Raw genomic sequence first — 27,281 nt, 5'->3', positions numbered from 1 at the left:
CACTGTGCCCGGCCTGATCCTGACATCTTTTAAAGCTGCCTTCATGTACCAAAAGCCAGTCTATGTTTGAAAATCAGTCTTGAAGAGCCTAGGAGGAGAGGGATAAGCTTCAACTAGGTGAATAACTATGCATATGTTAAAAATATGGGCCAAAATCTACCCCAAATGTTAACTCTTCTGCTTTGCGTATTATATCCATTTATAGTTATTTCAGCACTAAGATTTTTAAAGACTCTTTTGATAATTATGGAGAAATTACTATTAAAACTCAGCTGCATTTGTAACACTTCAAAGAACTAATTGGATGACATCATTTTTCCCAGAGGCATTTTGGATTGTTACATAATTAATGTTTATCTCTTTGCCAGAAATCTTTTTTTTTTTCTTTTCCAGAACAGATACCTGAAAAGAAAATTTCCTTTGCATTAAGTGTTATTTCACTGTGTGACAATCAATTTTTGAACGTGAGAACAAGATCATCATGTATTTTTGGGATACTTCTTGCTTAATAGTGATAATGCTAAGTGTTAAAATTATGCAACAATTTGTTTCTTTGAAAATTACTATTTGCCTGCTCACCAGGTGGGAGCTGATGAGAACGTGGATGTAAAAATTAAATTGTATTTAGCTTGTATAAAAGAAGTTTAAAAAAAAAAAGCTTTTTTTGTTTGTTTGTTTTGTGCTACTGCTGAAGTTGCTTCGTTGTGGAAATGAGGTTATTGCAGGCACCTAGAATTTTATCTCCTTCACTTGTACAATGGGAATAAATTCTCCAACAAGCACAGGAATCTGACTTTCTGATATTGAGACTCCTAGGCATCAAGCCCCGTGGAAAGGTTGGTGATTACGTGAGTGTTGGCGTTGATGTGGGTACCCTCCAAGCTGGACGCAGGGAGCAGGGAAGGGCACAACAGGCCCCTCAGGAGCCATGAGAAAATCAAGTGTTGGCAGCAGTGGTGAGGGTTGATGTCAGGGGCCAGGAGGAGGTGGTGAAGGGAGCATGTGCCTCAAGGCAGCCCTGGAACCCGTGGTCCCTGCAGTGAGGTCTGATCTGCAGGGGACGTGGACGGCCACGTGGCAAGGCCCACGGAAAGCCTGGACTTGGCTGCCTCAGAACTCTGGTGGACGTTGCAAACGGCCCCACAGGGTTGCAGTGCACATTCCTCGGACAGAGAGAAGACGCTTGTAACTGTTCTCGGCACGAAGCCAGCGCCCTGTGAACAGTGGCCACTGCTGTTGTGACTGAGTGCCGTCCAACTGGAGGCATTTGCTCTGCTCAGTTCACTTAATTGGGCCAGGAATGGGGTTGCCCTGCCTTCAACAAGCTTGACGCATTGAACGAGGACTCAGTAAAGTACTCTGTAAATATGCTCTCCTGGCTAGAGTGAGCAAAGCCCAGGGAGAGAGTGGTTCCTCAGTATTAGACAGGTGTTTGGCGGGGCCAGCTGTGTGGCTGCCAGAGCGAATGTGACCAGGAAGCCTCTGTTCCCCCGGAGGTGGCCAGCGTAACTGTTACACGTGCCGTAGGTAGAAAGTGGGCACTGCTGGGAAACTTGCTCATGTTGCTGTTTCCTGATTGGAAATTCAAGGTTTCTGAGCATCCTACATCGAATTTGTACATTGCTGAGACTGTACACCTTTCAACACTTGTTTTTTCCTGCTTTTCGGATCTATACAACCTGATATTTGGCCGTGGCTTCCAGAACAGGCTGGATGCAGAGTGAAGTCCTCTCCTCACTGTCAATCTTTGCAGATGTCTTTCTTGAGAGTCTCAATTAGGTTTTTACTTAACTAGACTTTTTAAATTGCCATGCACATAACTCTACCAGTTACAATCGTGAGCTAACATGGGATTTTGGTTTTACTTTGATGAATGTTTAACATTTGCATGCTGGATGTAGGGGTGGAGGTCATTTATCTGCTTTTCATTTCCTTCTTGGTTATACTTAGTGACTTTCAGGTACGGTGTGGAAAGCCTGGTACAGGGTGAATTGCAGGCTGCAGTGTGGCGCGGTGGACGAGAGGCGTGGGCTGCAGTGTGCACAGTGGATGAGAGTGAAGCTATTTCCATCCTGGAGGGTAACACACAGGAAACAATTTAAAAAACTGATCATCTAGCTTGAATGAGGTCCAACAAATTCAGTTTGCAAAGTTTAACTTCCAAGTTAACTTAGTAACTTTTCCCCTAAGTCATTAATTTAGTAGCTTATGTTTATTGCCTAAAGCATAATAGTCATAAATTCTAAAATGAATGACTAAACATGTAATAATTTAGGCATACAGCACCTGAAGGGAAAACTGCCAGTATGCTAAAATATTGGATACAGATGCTCAAAAAATATAATGTAGCATTCTTACAATGCATGTGCTTTTAGCATGTAACTTGGTGAGTAGTTTTGAGCTATATTTGTAGGAATGTGTATCTTGAATACTTTAGGACACCACTGGAGATGTGTGCTTGAGAGGTATAAATACTGAATGTTCTTCTCCCTTCCTTTAAATGAAAAACATTAGCTCCCTTGATTTTTATTTTTATGTTTTGAAGTGGACTCTCACTCTTGTTGCCCAGGCTGGAGTGCAGTGACGCAGTCTCGGCCCACTGCAACTTCCGCCTCCAGGGTTGAAGTGCTTCTCCTGCCTCAGCCTCCCCAGTAGTTGGGATTACAGGTACCCACCACCATGCCCCGCTAATTTTTGTATTTTTATTAGAGATGGGGTTTTGCCATAGTGTCCAGGCTGGTCTCAAACTCCTGACCTCAGGTGATCTGCCCACCTCGACCTCCCAAATTGCTGGGATTACAGGCGTGAGCCACTGCGCCTGGCCAGCTCCCTTCTATAATGATTTATACAGTTGTTTTTGCTTTTTGTTTTTTCGAGACGGTGTCTCACTCTGTCGCCCAAGCTGGAGTGCAGTGATGCAAATCTGGGCTGACTGCAGCCTTCACCTCCTGGGCTCAGGTGATCTTCCCACCTCAGCTTCCTGAGTTGCTGTGACTAGACACACGTCACCATGCCCAGCTTTATTATTATTATTATTGGTATTTTTAGTAGAGACAGGGTTTTGCCATGTTTTCCAGGCTGGTCTCGAGCTCCTGGGCTCAAGCAATCTCCTGGCCTCAACCTCCGAAACTGCTGGGATTACAGGCGTGAGCACCACCTTTGGCCCATTTTTTTTTTTTCTTCCAGGATTAGGAGTCGACTTTCAGAAAATCCTTCAACCTTGCAAGCTTAATTTTCCATAAAAGTATTCCTCTAGGATAAAAACAAGACACAAAGAAGTACGTGTGGACTGCAGTTAAAAATTTTCAAGAAAACTTAGCTTAGGAAAGTTGACATTTACAAAGAGCAGGAGGCCCGTTCAGTGCCTTCTAGGCACTGGGAATGGCGGTCTGTGGGCGACCCTAACATGTGCGGCGTCCTGAGACGTGATCGTGGTGTTCACGCTTTTACCGAGGGCTTCCCGGGAGTACCAGAGGCTGTTCTTCTGCAGTCGGCCAGCCAGGCAGCAGCTGCTGGAGAAGGAACAAATAGCAAAAGACAGATGTACACGGTGTTATTGTGGCAGAGAGGTTAAAACCAGGGTCACTTTGTTCTTACAGTTTTAAAAAACTAATAATGAAGTCCTTAAATATGTTTAGGATTTCAAAGTAGTTGTGGGTGTGTCTGTGTCTCTAGCTCCCGTTCGGGTGCTTCCTGCGAAGAGAGCTCAGAGACGCCACCTTTCCTTGATGAGGTGACAGTGTCTGGAGAGGTGTGAACCCCGTGGTGGGGGGATGACTGACCTGGGGTGAGGCTGGGTCAGTGTGGGGATCCAACCCCACTCCACATTCCTGTAGGGAATCCACAGTTCTAAGTCTTTATGATAGGGGTAAAAATAACCTGGAAGAGGTGTTATTTTTTAAGAAGTAAGTGCCATGCTCTTTTTTCCTCATACTTTTCCGTGTTTAAGCAGCATTGAAGGATAAGGCACTAGTAGCATGTTGTTTTGGAAACAATGTTGTTGGTTATTTTACGTTGAATATGGTACTAAGGTTGCCTGGTAACAGAAGTTTTCCTTAAACAACATGGAACTCTGTTGAATCTGTTGCCCCATTGGCTGAGCCGTCTGAAATCAGTGCAGTAGCAGCTGAAGAGGCCTCTTCCCCTTGGAGGAAGCCACTGGGTTGGCAGGAGGCACCGCTCTTGATTTGAGGGAGTGAGGCGCCTTTGCAGGGACCCCACGTGGCCCCTGCAGCTCTCTCCTGCCCCCTGCTGGTTGGCCAAGCAGCCTTGCGACAGTGTGCTCAGTGTGAATGTTCACTGGGGCAGGCCGAGGCTTTTGTTCCAGAAACACTGATTTCAGAAACGGCCGGCTGTGTGTGTTGAGCATGGCAAGAAAGACTTACGTGTGTCTTAAACCTCTTGAACAAAGCAAGTTGATGTTTCAAATGCATCTCAAAGGCTAATGACTTTGCTATGGTCAATATTCAGGAGAAAAGAGGGTTTGATGAAACAGAAAGACACGAGTGGCAAGTGACATGCTTGTGCCCCGTATGACTAAGCGATGTCCTGGCCGTTCCACACCACGGCCTCTGAGCAGCCAGCCTGCAGATACTGGGTCAATTTAGATATCCCTGATCTCTGCAGAGGTTTGATCAGGTAGCCCAAGAGCAGATAAACACAAACGCTGACTGGAAACCCTGGCACACGGAGACACTGGAAACAGCAAGCTGCTATTAACATCATAGTAAGAGACAGTCGCCTGCTCTCAGGGGTGTCAGTTTCTTTTGCTTCTAGACGTTCATCTGCGTTACAATACAGTTTTGCTCAGTTTATCCCCATTACTCCACTGTCTTCGCCGTTAAAGTCTCAGTCAGCACTTAGCTCTGACACTGCAGGAGTTTCACTGTGCGGCTGACCAGGCCTACCTGGCTTGGCTGTAAAGCAGGTGAGATTTTCCGGAAGGCAGTGACGAGAACCCGAGGCAGGAAAGAGCATTGCTGGTCTACATACGGCAGTGCCCCTGCAGCAGAGCATGTACGTGCACGTTCAGGCTAAACAGGTGTAGGAGAGAAGAAAACCACCTACAATTAGTCACTTAAAATGCCACACACCCAACCCTTGAGACCCTAGCACAGAGTAGTAGTGGTCTTGGAGATGGCAGGTGTGCTGAAGTCTGATTTTCTCACTTAGCTTTTCCAGCAGCGTTTTCCTCATCTCTAAGCTGGGGCTAACAACTGCCACGCGTAGATTTGTGCATGGAACCGTGCGTGTAAAGTGGGGTAGCCCCCAGGACCTAGGAAGGACTCGTGGTCAGTGTCGGTGGTCATGCGTGCTGTACGGGTCCCCCAGGAAGATGATTGCTACATATAACTCCCTCCGTTCAATGTCACTGAATGTAAAAGGTGGGACATTGGCTTCTGATGTGTCTGGTTTGCTGCAGGCCACGCTGCACCCCGTGGTTCCTGAGCCCTGAGCTGAAGTACATCCTGCTGCATCGCCTGTGTCGCTTTTGCTGTGTCACTTAGAGCTCCTGCCCTGGGAAACTTCCTCGCGCCTGACGAGCACCACAGTTTGCAGCAAGACCTGTCCAAAGCGTGCACTGCGAGAGCCCCGCTGTGGTCCTGTCCTCTCCATGTTGGGAGCGACTTTGTGGGGTTTGTCGGCCCTTCTCTCAGGTGTCCTGTGTCTCATGGATCAGCCGACGAGCCCCGTCTGGAGGAGCACTCTGCAAAACGTTGCCGGCCACCCAGATCTCCTAGCGCAGAGTGAGGCCACATCTGCAGACTTGACCGCACAGAGTCCCGAGGCATTCGGCAAGAAGGGGAGTGGGATGTGTGTGAGATCCCACTGCGGAAGCTGGCTCTGCTCCGTACTCTGCGTGCGGGGTGCCTGATGTTCAGACCTGCTGTGTCTATCGGGGGCCATGGCGGGGTGGTGGGAGTGGGGGCAGGGAGCAGCGCGGATGGATCCAGGAAAGGACTTAGTTGAATCCCAGCTGCCCACATACCTGTTGCTGGTCTTGGACAAGGTCCCTAGTTTCTCTGGGCTTTCGGTTTGATTGTAAGACTAGGACGCCGCCCCAGTCTGAAGATGTCGGTGTGTGCGGGAATGCCTGGCGCAGTCACCATGGGTTTTCCTTCAGCCTCCTCCGTGCCCCTCCCTGGGTCAATCAGTATCCATGCGTGCCACAAGTAAATTACAGTCCCTCCGAAAAACCAGTTGACCCGAGTTTTATGGTCGAGCATGGTGAGTGTCCTTGCCAGGAAATGCCACTAGATGTCTTGGGCCTGCTCCTCTACCTCCACAGCAATCCCCGGAACAGGCTGGTTCAGGACGTGGGAGGTGGGAGTCGGTGTTGTACCTAGGACAGGCTGAAGTCAAAGGCTCATTTGCTCTGTGAGGGGTGATCAGGATGACACATCAAGTGGAGCCCCATGGCTGACCCTGGAGGTGGACGGTCGGGTCGGATTGGCTGCCCTCCAGCACGTGTTTCGAGTGATGCCTTCCCTGGGTTACGCAGCCCTGATCTGTAGCGCACAACTTCCCAGCTCCAGCCAGTCTGGTCTTGCCGTCTCCTTCCAAGAAGGTAGGTGCGGCGCAGTTGCCTTTAAGCGGCTCCTTCTGGACACCGCAGGGCAGCAGCAAGCAAGCATGGGCGACTTTTTTCTTACGTTGACCACAATACGCGGGGCCAGCTTTGCACGATCCCATTCAGCATCACACGTGTGCATCGGCCACTCACCTGTCCATCTGCCACAGACAGGCTTGCACAGGACCATTGAGTGGCCTTTACGGCAAAGAGCCTAAAGGGCTCACAGGAAACCTGGACCCAGCGCAATGGTAACAGCGCAGCAATACCTGTCATTGATCAAGGGGTATTCTGGGCCCGACATGGTGTTAAGTGATCCAGTTCGGTTAGCACTCTTAGAATTAACCCCCTTTTGCCTATCAGGAAATCGAAGACGGAGGGCATTAACGCCAGGGAGCAGGGAGTAAGGGGACACACACAGGGGCTGAGGGGCTGGGCATTCTGAGCCCACGGATCTGCCCACAGGCCCCGGCTGCACGGGCACCAGGGCTGCTGCTCTGGAGGGGATGAGGAGCTCTGGGGAAAAGATGGAGCCTGACGTGGGTAAGATTTGGATATTTTCAGAAGAGATTTTCAGCCTGGAATGAGGGTGTAAGTGACTGAATCGGAGTGATGAGCCAGATAGCCCGGCTGCGGGAGCTCCCCTGTGGGGTGAGGGAGGAAGGCCTTGGGGGCGTGTGGCTGAGCAGAGGCGCTGGGTCGCCAGGAGCCGCCGCGGGTTTGGAAAGGGGGAGAAACGCAGCGCCCTGCACTGCAAGGGCACCGAGACGTGGTTGTGGTTCTTCCTGACCGTGACAGGCACAAATGGTGCTGATGGTGGAATGCACGGAGTTTGCCTTCAGAGAACTCCTGCTGTCTTTTAAAACCTGGGCCTCTCATTTAAACTTGGTGGCCTCAGGTGAATGGTCAGAAACAGTTTCTGATGAGGTTGCAGAGACTGTGCATGGCCTCTGATTGTGCACATCCTGTGATTGTGTATAGTCTCTGATTGTGGCCTCTGGCCTCTTTGTGGCCTCTGATTGTGTGGGTCTCTGTGTGTGGTCTCTGTGCAGCCTCTGATTGTGTGTGGTCTCTGATTGTGCTCAGTCTCGGATTGTGCGCGGCCTCTGATTGTGTGCGGCCTCTGATTGTGGGTTGTGTGAGTTTCCCGGGATTAAGTAGATGAGCCTCGTGCTGGGGCAGGTGTGCCTTGTGTTGGGCATGTGGATAAAGAAGTTTAACCCGTCTCCTCTTTGAGAATGGCAGGGCAGTAACAAAGGCGGTTGATTTATACATGGCCATCCTCGTGAGGTGAGGACCTGAAAGGTTTACTGCTTTCCCGGAAAGCTGCTCTGGGCGTCACCATCACTGATCATGGACAGCAGCTCAGAAGCCCCCTTAAGGTGCAGGGAGGGACCGGCGCTGGTCCTGTCTGTGCCCAGGCTGCTGGTCACCCTGACGGCCAGGCGATGGCTGCCTGTGCACGAAGCTGGGGTTAGAGTGCATTTGGGCAGTGTCGGCTTTGATTTAGGTCAAGACTGATCAGTCTTCCTAAAATACTAGCCATGAAAGCTTTCATAGATTGTAGTTCTTTGGGAGATTTATATGTGGTTTTTAAAGCACAGGGCCCATGGCCAGTGTTGAATTACATTTTGTTCAGTGTAACTGACAGGACACTGGACCTGAGTCTCAGGCCTGCCACAGGGTTCAGGGAGCTTCAGAGAGGGAGATGTTTGTGCTCAAGTTTTCGCAGATGGGATGGGACATGGGCATGGGGCTGGAATGCTCTAACCTTCAATCTTCAGTCATCGGTATCACCTGTGCACACGCATATCGTTTTCAAAGATGGACAAGCTTTTGGGAAATATCTGAAGACTTTTCCAGTTTTGAAAGAAGCCGGGATGACACTGGAAACGGCAGGTGTCTTGGCTGCTGATCAGGTCCATCACCACGCACATGGTCCCTAACCTGGCCCACCTCTGATCATGCACAGCGGGTGACGAGGTCCATAACCTCACACTTCTGTGCACAGCAGGTGACCAGGTCCCTAACCTCAAAAGCTTCTGATTGGGTGCAGCTGGTGACCAGGTCTGCAACTTCGCATGGCTCTGATTGTGCAGAGCTGGTGACCAGGTCACTAACCACCCACACCTCTATTCATACCCAGCGGGTGACCGGGTCCATCACCTCACACCTCTGATTGTGCATAGTGGGTGACCAGGTCTGGAACCTTGCACACCTCTGATCGTGCACAACGGGTGACTAGGTCCATGACCTCATGCCTCTCTGCACAGTGGGTGACCAGGTCCATAACCTCACACCTCTGATCGTGCACAGCCGGTGGGCACAGGACCCACTTCAGTGAGGGGCTGACTTCCCAGGTGTGAAGGGGGAATGCTGTGTGGCTCGCTAAGCCCCTCCATGCTTTGGGGGCTCCAGGCTGTGGCCGGCAAGTAGGAAGTTGTCCCAGGAGGCTGCTGTGTGTTGGGGATGGGAGGCAGCTGCAGGGTGGAAGTACGATGTTGTCGTAGGGGGCCACTGTGGGGGGGTGGGACGGGAGGCAACTGCAAGTTGGAAGTAGGATGTTGTCCCAGGAGGCTGCTGTGTGTGGGGGAGGGAGGAGGCAACTGCAGGGTGGTGTGGTGGTCCCCGTGCCACTGATTTCAGGTTAAAATAGAATGTGGACCTCTTTTTACCATAGTTTTTAATTACTCCGCTAGTTTGTGTTGCTGTCTCTTGCTATGAAGTCCACAGTCTGATGTCTCTGTGGTCCCCATGTTTCCCTTCTGCTTGTGTTACCCGATCCTGTGGGTCAGCTGTGAGGAAACCACTCTCCACTCCTCATCTGGAGTGGCCTCGAGCTGGGTGTGCTGGTCTCCTTGTGGGCTAAAGTGTTCCTCTGTTACTGTTTTCTCTGTTTTTTGACCAAATTTAGCAGACTTGTGTATGATGCAAACACTTCAAAAAATGTCTTTTGCCTTTATGAAAAAAACACTTGCATTGCTTTAAAATGAACCTTTCCTGCGTCTCCATCCTTCCTCACAGATTGCTCTGTGTTAGAAACTCGGTGGTGTGTGTGCTTCATGGCCTCATTCCATCAAGCACTGTAACCTCTGATTGCAAAAGTGACTACACTCAAGGCAAAAAACTTTGCAAATGTTGAAAAGAATGAACAAAAACAACATATTGTTCTCTTGTCTACTCTTAAGATTTTGATGTAGTTCAAACTACATCAAACTCTCACCTACTCCTGTGCCAATATTCATCCTTCAGCTCTGCCTCCGTTCTTCCTTTCCTTTTTCATGCTATGGGGTCTGCTTTGGAGATGTTATCTACTTTCATTCTTCCAAAGTCAAGCTTCTAGCTTTGGTTGGAACTGCAGACCCATTTACTCATTCAGCAAATACTTTCTAAGCACATGGATAGTCACTGAGAATACCGTGGTTCACCAACATGACTGTGGCCCCTGCTCACACGAACTTGCGGCTTGATGGGGAGAATGGGCACTAATATGACAATCAGTCTAATGGGTTTCTGATGAAGAATTGAGGAAAGCGCACCAAAGAAAGGGAAGCGGGGTTCTCTAAATTTATGCTGTAAAAGAATCTGGCGTATCTTGGGATGAGAGGTAGAAAACCGATGCATTCTGGAAGGTATGATCCCCTTGCAGTCTGGAGAGAAGTAGAGGTTGCTTGTTGAGGGGGGTGGAGTGTAGGGACACCACGGTCTAAACAGAGATGGGGGTGCGTGCAGAATGCCTCTTGCAGCAGGAAACAGGCACGTGCAAGGAAGTAAACACGGGAGAAAGTGGCACAAGACAAGAATGAAGGCAGGCAGGCAGGGGCTGGGAGATGATGGTAGATGCTTTATTCTCTTAATAACAGCAACAGGATGCTGTTGAAAGCACTTGAGGGAGGTGGGGAAGTGGGTATGACATGTTTTGTGTTTGTAAAATTATCACATTGTCTTACCAAACTATACTCCCTATTTTTTATTTTTACATTTTAAGTTCTTAGATACATATGCAGGTGTGTTACATAGGTATACATGTGCCATGGGGGTTTGCTGCACCTGTCAACCCATCATCTAGGTTTTAAGCCCTGCATGCATGAAGTATTTGTCCTAATGCCCTCCCTCCTCTTGCCCCCACCCCCCAGCAGGCCCCCGTGTGTGTCGTTCCCCTCCCCGTGTCCATGTGATCTCATTGTTCAACTGCCACTTATGAGTGAGCGCATGTGGTGTTTGGTTTTCTGTTCCTCTTTTAGTTTGCTGAGAATGATGGCTTCCAGCTTCATCCATGTCCCTGTAAAGGACAGGAACCCATTCTTTTTTATGGTTGCATAGTATTCCGTGGTATATACGTGCCACATTTTGTGTATCCAGTGTATCATTGATGGGCACGAGATATCCTCTTAACATGTGCTCCAGCAATTGCACTCTTAGGTATTTATCCAAAGGAGTTGAAAACTTGTGTTCACAGAAAAACCTGCACATGGACATTTATAGAAGCTTTAATCATAATTGCTAATTTTATTCCAGCTTTATTCATAATTGCTCAAACTTGGAGGCAACGAAGAAACCAAAATGTTCTTCACTAGGTGAGTGGATAAATAACCTGTGATATATCCAAACAATGGAATATTCTTTAGCACTGAAGGGAAGTGAGCTGTCAAGCCATGAAAAGACACGTAGGAACTTTAAACATGCACGGCTACACAAAAGAGGCCCCTCGGAAAAGACTAAATACTGTAAGCTTCCAACTAAAGGACATCCCGAAAAAGGCCAGACTATGGAGTGAAAATGTCCGTGCTTCCCAGGTGTTGGGAAGAGGGAGAGATGATGAGGTGAAACACGGAGATTTTTAGGATTTTAGTGCAACTGCTCTGTACGATGCTATCATGGTGGATACATGTCATGACATATTTGTTCAAACCCATAGAACAAGCACCAAGACGGAGCCCTCATGTAAACTGTGGACTCTGGGTGACAATATGTCAACGTAGGTTCTTCAATTATTACAAATGCTCCTTCTGGGCAGGAGTGTTGTTAGTTGGGGAGGCTGTGCACGTGGGGGAAGGGAAGGCATATAGAAGGTCTCTCTGCACCTTTCCCTCAATTTTTCTGTGAACGTGAAACTGCCTAAAAGATAGTGTATTTTTAAAAAAAATAAAGGAAAAAAAGGAAACAAAAAGTCCTCACAAAAATCAAATGAGAAAATGATCACACTGGGTGCTTCAGGTCAAAATGGAAGAACAAGGGCTGTATTTACCATCCCACCTGATGACTTTTTTCTCACTGCTTTTCAGCATTTTTTTGGAGTCTAGTCAGTGCAATAAGGCAAGTTAAAACACATAAAATGCACCCTTATTAGAAAATAAGATTTAAAACTATCTGTATCTGCAGGTGACGTGATCACCCGTGTGGAAAATCTCCTGAAATCACAAAAAGCCACTAAAACTAATAATAATAAATTACTTACTAATAAGTGAGTTTGGGTTTAGCTTGTATCTTGCAAACTTTCCATAAGCAGTATTTATCTCTTTATACACTGGCAAAGAAATAATTGGAAATGGAAATTTACAAAGTAATATTAAGACTAAATCTGACAAAAGATGTGTAAGATCTATGCACTGTAAAGCAGGCAGTGATGCTGAGATAAATTAAAGAACTAAATAAATGAAGTGATATACTGTGTTCATGGATCAGCAGGCTCAATATTGTTAAGATGTCAGTTCTGCCCTTGTGGATCAGAGGTTTAATGCAATTCCAATCAAAATCCCAGCATTTTATTTTATTTTATTTTATTTTTTTTCAGTAGAAATGAACTAGCAGATTCCAAAATGTGTCTGGAAATTTAAAGAACCCAAAAGAGCTAAGACAACTTGGAAAAAAAATGGTGGAGGACTTACCTGAACTATCAAAACTGGGTTAATGAAACCTCCTAGAGGGTCTAGTAATAATCTCACAAACGTGTTACCTATACATAGTGGATTTTTGAAGAAAGGTTCAAAGACATTAAATTAGAGAAAGGACGATAATGATGATAGAAGGATTAAATACTACAGGCCAAAAAGGGAAAAAAGAGCTCCTGTTAAATATCTTCACATTGTTGGTGTCACTCATGCAATTCAATTCACATTTTGTATATCTAAAAGTTGAACAGACTTCTTCATTCTCTTTCCCCAATTCACTCCACAGAGATGCTGATGTCTTTCAGTGGAACTTGGAAGTTTGCTATTCTTTTTAAAATGACTCTCTTAGATACTGTTTATGCAAGAAGTTGTGGGACTGTAACTTACAAATACTGTTCTAAACCTTGGAATCACACGTTTCCCTTTTTCTCTACTTATCGTTTCTAGTCAGTTTCCCATTTCCTCTTCTTCATATTTACACTGCATTCCTTCTAGTTCAGGCTCTTGTTACCCCACTTGATCTCTTGATGTGGTCACCTGAATGTCCTTCATGTTCCAGCCTCCTGGAATCCTTCCTTCATGACCCTGAAGAACTGCCCTCCAGACCCGCAGGTGTGACCCGGAATCAAGGATCTCAAAGCCGAGTGGGATCTGAGAGGCTATCTAGACTGATCCTCCATTACAGACGTAAACCTTTTGATGACTTCACTTCAGAGCCCAAAATATTTGCACTGCAGGCAGAATCACCTAAATCACTTAATGTGATGTTCAGTCTTCCCGTGGTATCTTCCTCTCTGCATCTCCCTACTTTCGGTCAGCCATTTCTCACTCATGACACCGAACCCTTCATTCACATCACATTATTGTTCTTCTCCACACACACTTGTTTGTTTTCTGCCTGGGTTTTTTGTTACATTCTTCCCTCTACTGGCAATATCATTTTCCAAGATCTGAGTACAGAATTTTAACGTATTCCTCAGAATGACTCACATATCACATATTCGACCAAATGGCTGCAGATTCTGTCACTTCCTCTCTTGTCCTATGGCAACCTGGAGAATCTTCTCCTCTTAGCCAATAGGATTTATCATGGTCCTTCTTTATCTTAACAATAGTTTAGCAGGACTGAGAACTGGGAAGTAGATTTTTCTCCCAGGGGTGAGAACTGTCTTAGTTTAGCAGATCTCCCTGGGTCTCCATTCTGGTTGTAGAAAAGCAGCCCATAGGGCATGGTGGGGAGGAGAAGAAGGGGAACTAAGCTGTGTTGCATGAAGATGGACAGTTGTGACCCTTACTCCAGGGTTGGGAGTTGAGGTCCCTAGGAAGGAGAAGCTGTAAGGATGAAGACGAGGCATAAAAAGTGATGCAGGCCGGGTGCGGTGACTCACGCCTGTAATCCTAGCACTTTGGGAAGCCAACGTGGATGGATCACGAAGTCAAGAGTTCAAGACCAGTCTGACCAATATTGTGAAACCCTGTCTCTACCAAAAATACAAAAATTAGCTGGGTGTGGTGGCACATACCTGTAGTCCAGCTACTCGGAAGGCTGAGGCAGGAGAATCACTTGAACCCAGGAGATGGAGGTTGCAGTGAGACAAGATCATGACACTGCACTACAGCCTGAGTGACAGAGACTTCATCTCAGGAAAAAAAAAAAAAAAAAGTGATGCATAGTAACAAGACTGCCCGAGGAGAAGAGGCAATCAGCAACCTTCTCCAGGGTGGGATGGCTGAAGACCCTTTAAGAACAAAGGTGTCTACTTTCCTTCTTTAGGATGCTCTATCGTGATTTAATGAACCCTCCCAATCTACTGTATTCAGTATTTGGCATGAGTCAATTTAGGGGAATTCTAGAAAACATAGCTGGCTGTTATCAGGTTAATGTAGATTGGGAGGTAGGGAAAAACCCCAGGAGACACGTAGGAAGGACAATACGTGAAAACAGAAGAAACTTGGAGTCAGTTCACCCTTCAAACAAAATGCAGTTTCCAGAAGACATTGTGAGGGCTGCTGGGTCTTCCTCGCCTGCAGATGGGGGACTCCAGATAATTATTATACTTGAATCTCACAGGATGGGGTGATCACCACCTGCTCTCAAATGGGATGAGTTACAATATCTTCTATCGGGAGGCGGTAAATAAGAGGTTAGGTACACGTCTGTAGTCATCACAATTTTGTCAAGATTGCTATTTTTACTTCCATGTCATAGATGGGGAGCCTGATGCTTGTGGAAATGATTTGCTCAGGGTCTCACCATTAAAAGTGGCAGAGGAAAGATTCCAACATGTTTTAAAAGCTGCAAACTGAGCTGACTCCCATCCATGCTGTCATACCGACTTTGAGATTTCAATCCTCCTGAAGGCAGGAAACTTATTCCATTTGCTTTTATACCCTCCATAACACTAGTGAGCAAGTTTTGCTCAAAGTAACATGGAATATTTTGCTGACTCAAGGGGAAAAAGTAAGAGACTTAAATGACACCATCACAAGTCAACCTTCAAGGAACAGAGACATATTTAGCATTAGCTGTCTCAGTCAAATCAACATAGACATGCACGTTTATCCTTTACATGGCAGTAAGACAGCAAACACAATTGAAAAAATGAGCCAAGTGTAAAAAATGTGTCACAAAGGGATGGATTTAGACAGGAGAGCAGTGAAGTAGGTTATAAAATGGTCAGCATAATCCATTTTAATGAATTATTAGCTGAAACATGCAAAGCATTTAGGATTTCTGGGAGAAGTGTACAAACACACCAAATGTTTGTCCGACATTTTTTTCACTGCTGCTGTCTTTCCACAGGGCTGGAGATGATGTTAACCAACGGCCTTGGGAGGAGAGATTGCAGCTGAGCCCACACCCTCTCAAACTCCTTCAGACTGTTTCTGTTTTTGTAGACTTTACCATTAACAACAAATCCTAAGATTTACTCAATCAGTACAGCAGTCGTTGGCCCGAGTTCAAATTTCTGATTCGAAGGAATCTGCACTCTGCCTGCCAGGATCGACTATTAATGGCTTCGTCCATAGAGGAGCTGTGTCTTTGCTCACTATGGAACAGTATTGAGGCTTCGAAAGGGGTATTTTGCTGGTCACCTCCTTGGTCATCCTTCTGCTCACCAAGAGCAGATACTGTTCTCAGCCCCTTATATTTACAAGGTCGTTTAATTCTCACATAGCCCTTTCAGATAGATGCGACTATTACCCCCCTTTTACAGAGGAGGAAACCGAGAGGCAGAGGACATAGGTGAATTGTCCCAGATCACAGAGCTGGCTATGGAACTGGGACTTGCACCCGGCCAGCCTGGCTCCAGAGTTCACTGCCCTCCTCCTGTACAGCACGTGTGACCTGCAGTAATCACCGCCCAAACAGGCAGGCACTGCGGAGAGCCAAGCACACCTCTTCCGCCTTCAGCACGGAGGACGGTTCGTTTTCATCCTGGTGTTCAGCTCAGGACTGTTTTTATCACAAGGACGCACCACCCAGAAAGCTCAGTCATGTGCCGTTACCTTCTACGGTCATGGTTTTCTACTTTTTGGCCCCATTTTCCTGAGGACTTGGCCTGCTGGGACGTGAATGATGCGTTACTACTGTAGAGACAGAGGTTCAGGTCTAGTGGCACAAACAGCGACGGACCCCATGGAAATGCGGGCGTGGCCCCTCCATCCCAACAGCCTGCATGGCTGCTCCATTCTGCTCCCATCACACACGTCCCCACACAGCCAAGCCCCTTCTCCTTTCCCCCACTGGATTCCTCAAATCAAACCTCGCTGTCCTTGGAAAATGTACCATTAATTTACTTACTGCCCAGTAAAAAAGCACACTTCCAGTTAACATGACACCCCCGCTACGATAGAACAGCCTTAATTCAAACATGACGCAGAGGAACACAGGGAGGAGGGGTCGAGGACCATCCTGGAATCGGCAGCTGTTTTCTGGGGGAAAGCCTCCGTCCCCCCTGAGCCCGACACTTGTGCCCCACTATCCCCATGGTGTCTGAAAGCTCCATGAAGACAGGCTCACTCTGACCCCTTCACACCCACAACGCCAAAGAGGAGCAGGTGTTCAGGAAAAGTCTCCTGCTAGTGCTGAAGACAGGAATGATTCCTCGTGGTGCCCAGAATGTCAGGAGAAAAGGCACCATGAGGACACCTTCCAGGTGAATTCTGGAATGACTCTGCCGAATGCCAGTCGTCCTTTTTCAGAACAAAACCAATACCGGAAAACATGTGTCGCCAGCAGAGAGATGGTCCTTTTGACGGCTTACAAACACACCTATGTTACGCTGAATTTATCTCAAGCCACCCTCTCTGTGCTAATGTAAAAAGTCTCCTTTATTAACCAGTAGCCTTTTTCATCTGGTGCTTTTTAACATGCAAGACGGTCCTGTAACACTCAGGCATTGTTGAAAACGTCAAATGGAAGCCTAGAATCCTCTTCCGTGCAGCTTCACTGCAAAGTATTTTGACGTGAGCCAAATCGTGCTATTCCTACATCTCCATGGGAAACTCAAGGCTTCATCAAGGAAACGCAGCATCATTTCTGCTAGTTACAGAAATTGGTGGGGGGGGGGATGGGGTTGAGGGAACATTACATAGAAGGCAACCCGATAATCACCTGCATGAGAGCCACACTGGCCGGCAAGCCCCGGTCTGCTCAGTCTCTGCACAATCACAGACTTGAGACCTGGAGGGCAGACACCTGGCACTGCTGACCACCCCAAGGTCATGGCCTCTGCCCCTTCTCTGCTGCCCATCAGTTCCAAGCTTCTGGCAACACCGCCTGCTGCCCCCACTGCCTCATCGACTCTTCGTGAAAAGCAAATGTTGCCAGGATAGCTTATGAGTACATTTGCCAGGAAAGCAGCTCCGATTGATGCTGAAACCCCCTTCTCACACCCCTGGCAGCTCCCTTGCCCCCGATGTGTACATGCTTGCAGCTCTGACCTTGCTCAGTGTCCACACAGGCTCTGTCCACTGGAGAGCCAAAGGCAGACTCAATGTTGAGTCAGAAATACACAAAGAGGGTGAAGATTACGAACTGCCTGCCCCCCAAAACACAGGTTGAAATCCTCACCCTCAATGTGATGCTGTCAGGAGGTCTTTGGGAGGTGATGAGTTCCCGAGGCTGGAGACCCTTGAATGGGATTTGTGCCTCAGAAAGGGGCCCAGGCAAATCCCTCACCCTCCCATTGTGTCAGGGCCAGAGAGAAGGTGTGTGCCAACCAGGAAGGAGCCCACACCAGAATCCACCCGTGCGGCACCCTGATCCGGCCTTCCAGCCGCTAGAACTGTGAGAAACAAATTCCTGTTTTTCATAAGCCACTCAGTCAATGATGTTTCGTTACAGCAGCCTGAGCTGCCTGAGATGACGATGCTCACTGCCCTACAGAAACGGCTACTCCCCTCTCCCAGAAAGAGGGGTTTAATTAAAATCCCTGTCTCTCCTAGCGGCCACCACAGACCTCACTCCCCCACCCCAAAAGCCAGCAGTTGCTAGGATTAAAGGAAACAGAGGATTGTTTTAGACCACCCCCTCCATATCGATCTGAAGCCTATAACTTTGCCCAATTCCACGGTGGCCGTGTCACTGCAGTGCCCATGTCAGCTCTGTGTCTGCACTGGGTCCCAGGCTGTGCACAGACTCTTCTAGCTGCCCATCCAGCACAGCCATTTCCCCTTCTGCTTTGGAGGCTGTCCTTCGATATCGAACTCCCACCTTTCTGCAACCCAAGGCCTTCTGATCCAGACATTCGGGGTGAGCTCAGCCATGTACTGGAGTCCTTGACTCAGGTAACCCAGGCCCAAGGCGTTGGCACCAACGATCTACTGGCTGTGGGGGTCTGCACAGCCACTAGCTGTCCCAGCCACACCAGGGCCTGGGAGGGGAGGCAGAGGAACCTGTGAAGCTGCCAACAGCCATACGGGGACAGGGGCCCCTGGGATGAGGAGGATGCCATGGAAGGAAATTCAGAGAAAGAAAGAGCCCCAAGGCTGGACGGGTCATGCCCAAAGCCTACACTGCTGAATTTTCCAGGTTTCTGAACTCAATCGCTGACCCGCACAGCACATGTTTCCTGAGTGCTGACCCCGCATGCCATTGGATACGGCAATAAGGTAGGACCCCCACCCACCCCTTCCCCGACACATACACAGGCCTGGGGACCCAGTTGGCACCATGAGCCAGGGAAGGGGGCCATTTCAGACGGACAGTGGGTGCAGCCTTGCCAAAGCCCAGCAGTCACCTCCACTGCCACAGCCAGGCTGAGTCCACATCAGCCGCACAGAAACCTGACCCTCTCAAGAGCATGCCTGAGCTCATTAGGGACAGACACCGTCTCCTGCTGATCTCCAACACTTTCTCTGCATGTCTAGTTACAAACGGACGACGCAGTCTCGGAAGCACAGCTGTGACTCTGGAGACAGATCCCAGGCCTCCCCCTGCTCCTCTCCGTGGTGCCATTGATGGGGAGGGGCCGGTATGGCTGCGAGGCCGCATACCCACAGCCACCCTGCCACGGAGACACGGGCCTTCGATGGTTACTTCTGCCAAAGAACCCTGCTGCGTCTTGGAGCACACCATGGTGGGCGGGAAGCTCCACCCGGAGAAACAGCGATGCTTCTCCCCAGAGCCAACGGAGGGCACCCCCCACCCTGCATGCAGCAGATTACTTACATTCTGGAAAACATCTGAGTTAGTGGGGAACAGTAAAATGAAAAGGTCACGCTAGAAAGTTTAGAAGGTTGTGTGGAGTCTCAGGAGGTCTAAAGATTTCTGAACCAAGACTGCTGCGGTCAACGAGCTTACAGGGAAAGTTTCCACACGGGCCTTCAACAAGCAACGCTCAGCAGGGAGGAGCCACGTTCTGGGCAGAACCTCAGAACAAGAACATCGGACACCACAAAGTCACAACAGAGCCAACAGGAACTGAAATACAGCGCTCTCCTAAGATGTGTGCGTCACCTGCAGAAAGTCACCACACATTAAGATGGGGGAAGAAAAGGATAAGGTTAGAAACAAATTTGAAATTATTTCTGCATACATAAAATTTCTACATCCACTGGCTTTCTTTCTGGGAGTAACAACTTTTACATGAGATGCACATCCCCGTTGGAAGGAGTTTGGGTTTTCCGTGGGCAGAGTCAAGGGCTCTCCAAGAAATGTGAACCTTTTCTCACTCACTGAGCCGCGTGCCCTGAGGCCGTCCTGGCCTGTCTGAGCACCTCCCTGGCTCTGCCTCCAGCCAGCTCCTTCCAGCACTCACCCCGCTTCTCCCTGAGCCTGCACTGGCGCAGGATCTCCTCTTCTGCTGCTGTCAATCTTCCACTTTAGGGCAAATAAGTTGGAAACTAGAAAGTTATAAGACCCCTTAGCTTTTTAAAAATTTGTCTTCTCAGAAAACAAAGAATACTAATTCTACTTCCACGGTTTAACATGTTGCCCCCATCTGCATGTTCATGGATATGTGTTTTTATATATATTTTAATCAGTACTTATAAAAGCATGCACTGTTGGCTACGTTCAGTTCAATTACATTTGATGTAAGAAGTTTTAGTTTCAGTGAATTCAGGCACTCAAAATTTAAGCCCTCTGACATCTATTAATCAAATGGAAAAATGACAGATATCACAAAAATCAAGAGAAGTGTTTAATATAAATCCTGGACTTTTAGATATTTCCACAAATGTAATGTACACATTAGTATACGACCTTGAGCATTTTCACAACTCTTTGAACTAAAATTCTGCTCTTAACTTTTATTGGTAGATCGACATCCATATGTGATTATAAGCAGCTCAAACATCAGCTCTTAGAAACAACCAGAAATGCTGTGGGCAAATCCCACCGAGCAGCAAATAACAGAACTGCACCCAACAACCCAGGTACCTCCCCTGAGGCATCTGGAACTTGAGGATTACGAGCAGCCTTTGGTTTCTGAGGCACCCGAGAGTGGGGACTCCAACTCCCCAAGTCTAGGAAGGCCTCAGCGATAAGGAAAACTGATCAAAAAGTCATCCCTGCCGGCCCCCTGCCATGGGTTCCCCCCTGCCGGCCCTCAGCCACGTGCTTACAGATCTCACTTCCTCTCTGTCCCGCAAAGCCTGACTCCTGATTCCAGCCCTGCTGCTTACTGGGATGTGGCCATGGACGTCAACTGCACCTGCAAGGGGAGAAGCCTGTCAGGATACAGGATCCTGGCCATCCTGGCAGCGCTCAAGCTGATACTGTAACTTGGTAGCGAGTTAATGCAAAGGTTTAACTTTGAAAAATTTCGATGTGTGTATTCTAACGGAAATTCTGAATGTAGAACACAGGCCACACCCTCACACAGATGTCTGGCCAGCACTCTTTTGTCTTTTCAATAGACATTTTTAAAAGCAGTTTTTGGTTCATAGCAAAATCAAGAGGAAAGTACAGAGAGTCCTCACCTATCTCCTTTCCCAGCACAGGCACAGCCTCCATCATTCTCCTGCCCTCACCAGACCAGCATGTCTCTACGACCGACAGACCCGCATCAACACGGCACCACCACCCACAGTCCACAGCTCACACGAGGACTCGGCCTGCTGCTGCTCACTCTGTGGGTTTCACAGACGTGGAACGGCATGCATCCCCCATGAAAGCCCCACCTGGAGTTGTTTCCCACCTTCCATATCCCCTATGCTCCTCCCATTCATCTCTCCCTTCCCCAGCCCCTGGCAGCCACTGACTGTTTGACTGTCTCCACAGCTTTGCCTTTTCCAGACTGTGCTGTGGTTGGACTCAGACAGCAGGCAGCCTTTCCAGATTGGAGTCTCACTTAGCAACATGCATTTAAGATCCTTCCTTGTCTTCATGGCTTAGGGGTCCAGTTCTTTTTAGTGCTGAATAATATCCCAGTATCTGACATACCACAGTTTATCCATTCACCTGCTGAAGGGCATCTTGGTTGCTTTCTAGTTTTGGCAATTATAAAGCTGCTGTCAACGTCTGTGTGCACATTTCCGCATGGAAGTAAACTTTTAGCTCCTCCGAGTAAACGTCCAGGACTGTGATTGCTCCTGTGGTCGGAGAGCTTAGTTCCACGGAAAACCGCCACGCTGCCTCCTACAGCAGCTGCCCCACTTCCCCCAGCGATGAGTGAGGGTTAGTGATGGATGAGTGATTCTTACAAACAAAACGTTCTCTATTAGCATTTTATTTTAAAAACAAAGAATGCATTGCACTCTCTCAGTTTCAACTTTTAACTCAGCTCACAAAGGTCCCTGTACAAAGACCTCCGTGCCACCGCAAGGATGGCGGTGGTCACACCTGTGGCCATTTATCCTCTCTACATCTAGCTCCTCTCCCTGAGGCAACACACCTCCGAAGTCACAGCCTGGCCTCCCAACTCTCCCCCGTCCCGGGCGTTTTGGCATGTTGCTCTGCTGCACACACCTCAGCAAATACTGCTGATTAGCCAAGAATCGCCCAGAAATCTCTTAACCTTGATTCTGGCTGCTTTTGTAATTTGTAATATCTTTACTTCTGGTGTGATTTGAGAAACAACACATTTTAAAATTAGAGAAGATGTGGTTTTTATTCTCTCCTTTCTACTTGCAACCTTGAAAATTCAAGTAGCAGCAAGGGTTTGTTGAAAGTAACTTCCACCAAATAGAACCAAATAGAACCTATTACAAAGGTACTACAGAGTGTCAAATAACCACATAGATGTAAAATAGAGATGCAGACACAGATATAAAATCCAATGGTTAAACCAAATTGAGAAATGCTTGCCAGTTTGATAGGACTTCTAAAACTTGACATAAATGTTGGCTGAGGGATACAAGATGCTATGAGATGAGTGAGATGCTTGGCCTAGAACCACAGGCTCTCTCCTCTTTACAGCAGAAAATCCATAAGGAAGTCAAATCTGAAAGAACCAGGTATCGTTGAACGGCATACTCAGCCATCCTTCCCCATTCCTGGGCCAGCTGCGGTGAGTGCAGCCAGTCGTTCACCAACATCCATCATCCATCCTCCAGGCCATGGCTACACTTTACTCCCAGGCTCCCTGTCATTATGTAGATTAGGTAAATCAGGGCCACTCTCACCTTAAGCCTCCCCCGCCAGCATGGCAATCACCCATTCCCAACCACGGCAAGGACAGCCGTGTCCCTGGGAACGCAGAGCAGGGGTCGGGAAGAAACCTGGATCTCTGAATACCTCATGGAGCAGTCATCAGCCTGGAACATCCTGCCTGACAGGTTTGCAAGACAGAAAAACTCCTTGGTTCTCAAGCTACAATACTGCAGAGTCTCAGGTCACAGCATCCTTACCTACCCTCGTCAGGAACCGTTCATGCTCATCAAGACATAAGAACAAAACTGCAGTGGCACAGTCACACTCAATGCAGACCACCTGCTGCTCACATTCATCGTATTAACACCAAAAAGCCACCGTGGTGGATATCCTGGATGTGGACACTCGGCGGGTTTTGCTGGAGATGTGCTTTGTGCATTTATCGCACAACCATCTTGGCGTCAGGAGGGGCTGTGCAGATGGCAGCTGTGCACGTCACAGGGAGTCTCAACTCGCTGGACTCTCAGCCAGCTCCCACTATCAGTGCCCGCAGAGTCCTCTCCTCCGGGAGCACGTGCTTGGACGCCACAGTGGCCTGTGGATCCACACAACAGCACTGTGTGCCCCAGGAGCTTAGAAAGTACCACTGCATCAATGCCTCCACAGGTGAGGCCAGGGGCAGAAGCCAACCTCAAGCAGTTACGGTCCTCCGTGGGGCTGGCGTCCAGGCAGGAAGGCGGCTCAGCGGCTCTCCTCTCACTGTGAAACTTCCTAGGTCCCCACATGAACAGAACCTAAATAACACGCAACGAACAACAGGAACGAGAACACGACCAACAGCTTCTGAGATGAGCAAGCTGGGCTGATCATGAGACACCTGACGGGGACGGTGCCAGAGCCCCTCCCAGTGACCTGTGTGGACAGCGCTGCCAGCATCTCCCTAAAACCAGCCCAAGTCAAGTTAGACTTGAGGCTTTCCAGGAGTGGGTAGATCCCTTCAATCCCACAGTCTGAACCTTCCAGGCCGTGTCTCATGGCCCTCATCTCACATATGGGAACCCGGACGCTGCACCATAGACGTGGCCCCAAGCCCTCGTTCCTTCTTCAACACCACACACCAGTACAGTGAACACTTAGGATCTGGGCATTCACATAAAATACTGCTTAACTAAAACTTCTGATTTAGAACATGTTTAATTCCTACTCACAGAGCTCAAAGTGTTCTGTCCTAGGAGGCGGTAGCTGTAACTAAGCATGAGAGAAGAAGGGATCAGAGTGGTGCCAAGTATTAAATATTCCTCTAAATCTATTCACCAGGTTGCCATGCTATTGTCACCCGCTTCATTTTCTGTCCTTAAAAGACAAAATAGTTACTTTTCAAAATAGACAACCTGTTTTACTGATGCTTAGCTATAAAGTAGCGAGCTACGTATCAAAAAGGGAGATATGGGAAAACAGAAAATGTCCACAAGCGATCGGGGTTGGGGGGCAGTTGCAGCAGCACCTGGCTCTGTTGCGTTGTGAGCCAGCCACGTGGGATGGACAGCTCACTTAGCCACTGAAATTACATCATCTAAGATTTTGTTTCAGTTACTTTGATAAATTCTCCCTCTTGCTATGAAGAGTAAGGTTTGTTTTTTTTGTTTTTTTTTTTTTTTTTTTTTGACTTGGAGTCTCGCTATGTCACCCAGTCCAGAGTGCAGTATTACAATCATGGCTCATCGCGGCCTTGACCTTCTGCCTCAAGCAATCCTCCAGCCTCAACCTTCCAAGTAGTTGGGACCCAAAGGCGAGTTTGATTTCTTTGCTAACGAATTCCTAATTCACCTCGCAGTGGGCCTGTCAAGGCCATATGCCCGGACATCCACCTTGCCGACCGTCCATGTGGTCTCTAAGGTGGATGCACTCCGGTTGCCTGGGCTCTGCACGCGATACTGAGTCTCCAAGTCTGCCGCTGTATAAGGGACTGACAGCCCCAAGCGTCTCGACGCGCCACCGTGAGCCGGGCTTTATTCCACAGGGCGACTCTGCTTCCCGTGATGAGATGCAGCATGTGAGCACAGATCAAAGGGTATCAGCAACTAACCCATTCCCCTGGTACTAAGCAGAGGACCAAGAGTTTAGTTCCTTACTTATTTGCTACGGGCTTGATTCAAAACAGCTTTCTGGAATCCTGGGGACAGACACCTCTAACTGGTGAGAATTATGGCTTTAGTAACGGAAGGATCACCTAAAGCCCATTTTGCAACTGCTGTTCTCATCAGAATTTGAGGCCAAAGGGAAAAATAAAAGGGGGGCTAAGATCATGACACTCCAGTTTGCACAAGGCCAACCAGCCTGCTTGAGGGGGTAAAAGGAATAGGATTTTTGAACTGCTGAGTTTTAAAAACGTGGCTGTAGGCTGGGCGCACTGGCTCACGTCTATAAGCCCAGCACTTTGGGAGGCCGAGGTGGGAGGATTGCTTGAGGCCAGGAGTTCAAGACTGGCTTGAGTAACACAGCAATACCCTATCTCTTTAAAAAGAAAAAAAAAAGTTATTAAAATAGTAATAAAAAGGTTAATACAATAAATTACTATGTCAACATGGCACCCCCTGCTGTCAGACGAGGTGCAATCTCTATGGCTGTGAGGTCCAGAGAGAAATGTAACCGGCATCATAGGGAAGGTGGACCCCAAAGCCCCACAACATTACTCCTGTACAGTGTGTTAACCAGCATGAAGTCTCCTCCACAATCAGAAGCCTGGTTTAGAGGAACGCTGCCCACTGGACCTGGGTGGACTCCAGATGCCGGTCGACCAGACAGCCCCACCCTGGGACCCTGCCGGCAGCCCCGACTGGACAGAATGGCCTCATGAGTGTCCTTTCCTGCCACAGGCTGCAGACCCTGAGCCAGTCCTGGCTGTGACTGAGGCTGCGCATAAACATATGCGCCCAACAGCTCACCTTTGTACATGACACGCCCAGTCCACCTCATTTCAAATGTTACACCTGCCCCAAGGCGAACATGGATGTTACAGGTTAACTCACTGCATGTGTGCTAGACTTTCCCTGTAAGTGTTCAGACATTGCACAAACCGGATGAACAAACCCCACTTTCCCTGTAAACGTTCAGACATTCCTTGAGCCCGATGAACACACACAGCCAACAAACCCCGGAACGTGTAATGCCGCGGCCTCCTCCCCTCCTGAGGGGCGTGTGCTTACAGCTCCCCCAAGACCACATTTCCCAAAGCACAGAGTGTTACTCTGAAAATAAAACCTCCTTTTTCCTTCCTCTGTACATCTCGTGGTCGTGTTAACAACTATTGCTACAAATGCAGAGAAACGGGGTATCATCCGTGCTGGTCACCGAATTCCTAGCACCAAAGCTTCAAGGCACCCCAGTCTGAAGGAAGCTTCTATCACCCTAAAGCCAACTCTGGAGACGAAGGCCAAGCTGGGGAAAGGCTGTGTCTCTGCAAATCCACGCCACGGGGCCCTCTGCAGTTGTGTGTAACGAACTCTTGGCCTGTCCTGGGGTTTGGGGAAATCAGGATGCAAGCAGATACCGTACGCTCTGCCACGGGACCGTAAAGTCTGCGGAACCTCAGAGGAACACGGAGACAAACGGTGGCACGATTCTCACAGGCCGAGCCTCGATGGGCGCCCGTGTCAAGAACACAGACACGCCGGGAGGGGCAGCCGATGCAGGCAACGCCTGCAACTCCAGCAAGCAACAGCGTCTGAGTGTGGGGGTCTCTGGCCAGGCTCCACCACAACTGCCATATTCTGTGACAAAATTTTAAAAATAGGTTTTAACTAGTTATAACTCTAACTTGTTTTACACATAAACAGAACACAGGGTACCAACAGGCTCCAAAATACTTTGCCTAGAACCAAGTCTAGAATGCAGATGAATGCTGCTGCGAGTGTGAGGAGTCCCCTTGTAGTGCCATAAATCCTAGATCTAGGTGACTAAGTGCTCTTCCTAAACCAGACGGCACCATGAGGCTCTGAGGGCACCCTCTGTCCCCAGGCCAGTCCATCAGGCCCTGCAGAAGCTTCTAGAGTAAGAGCCTGTGGATTTGTATTGGACGGATGTAAACCAGGCAAAGTCACAGGGGCTCGTCCTGGAAACCTATCCATTTACCCACTCATGCCGTGGAGAGCCCTGCCCCCAACTCCACACCCGCAATCACGCTCAACCACAAGAACTGGCTTCTAGGCCCTCAAGCTACTCCCTCTCGACCCCGGACAGACGCTTCTCAAACCATGAGACCCAGAGTAGTCTTAACAGGTGGTCCCAGCAGAACTGGCCACTGCATTAATTGATATTTTGTGTGTGGGGGGGTGGTTGTTCTTCTGTCACTCAGGCACAGTGCACCATAAGTACAGTGGTGCTATCATGGTTCACTGCAGCCTCAACCTGCCAGGCTTGGGTCATCCTCCAGCCTTAGCTTCCCGAGTAGCTGGGACCACAGGTGTACATCACCTGTCCTATTTAATTTTTTGTAGAGTCAGGGTCTTGCTATGTTGCCCAGGCTGGTCTTGAATTCCTGGGCTCAAAAGTGAACTGCCCAACTCAGCCTCCCAAGGTGCTGGGATGACAGGTGTGAGCCACTATGCCCAGCCTAGAATTGGTTTTTCTTAAACCTGAGTTTGACACATGAACCCCACTTACATAGATATCAGCACACTCTCACAGCTCGAGAGTTTTCCTGAATCTCGATTCTGTCCGTTCAAGGTCAATATCTAAGAAAGGGTCAGAACTGACCCTCCCTCCGTGAAGCCTAAGA

At 48.4% G+C, this 27,281-nt stretch overlaps 1 protein-coding gene across 1 annotated transcript in view; it reads right to left on the bottom strand.

Moving 5' to 3' along the window:
• Window positions 1-328: 328 nt before the first annotated feature.
• The window catches only part of LOC144331584 (uncharacterized), a 167,244-nt gene continuing 140,291 nt past the window's right edge, over window positions 329-27,281 (bottom strand). Inside the window, exons 3-4 of the mRNA XM_077949134.1 lie at window positions 4,908-5,033; window positions 329-3,512 (exon numbers count right to left, since the gene is read on the bottom strand). The gene's annotated coding sequence lies outside the window, so the exon portion shown is untranslated. The remainder of the gene's footprint in view (window positions 3,513-4,907; window positions 5,034-27,281) is intronic.

The sequence above is a fragment of the Macaca mulatta genome, chromosome 10 (assembly GCF_049350105.2).
Source record: "Macaca mulatta isolate MMU2019108-1 chromosome 10, T2T-MMU8v2.0, whole genome shotgun sequence".
Lineage (NCBI taxonomy): Eukaryota > Metazoa > Chordata > Mammalia > Primates > Cercopithecidae > Macaca > Macaca mulatta.
This window is presented reverse-complemented; position numbering and strand designations above follow the sequence as displayed.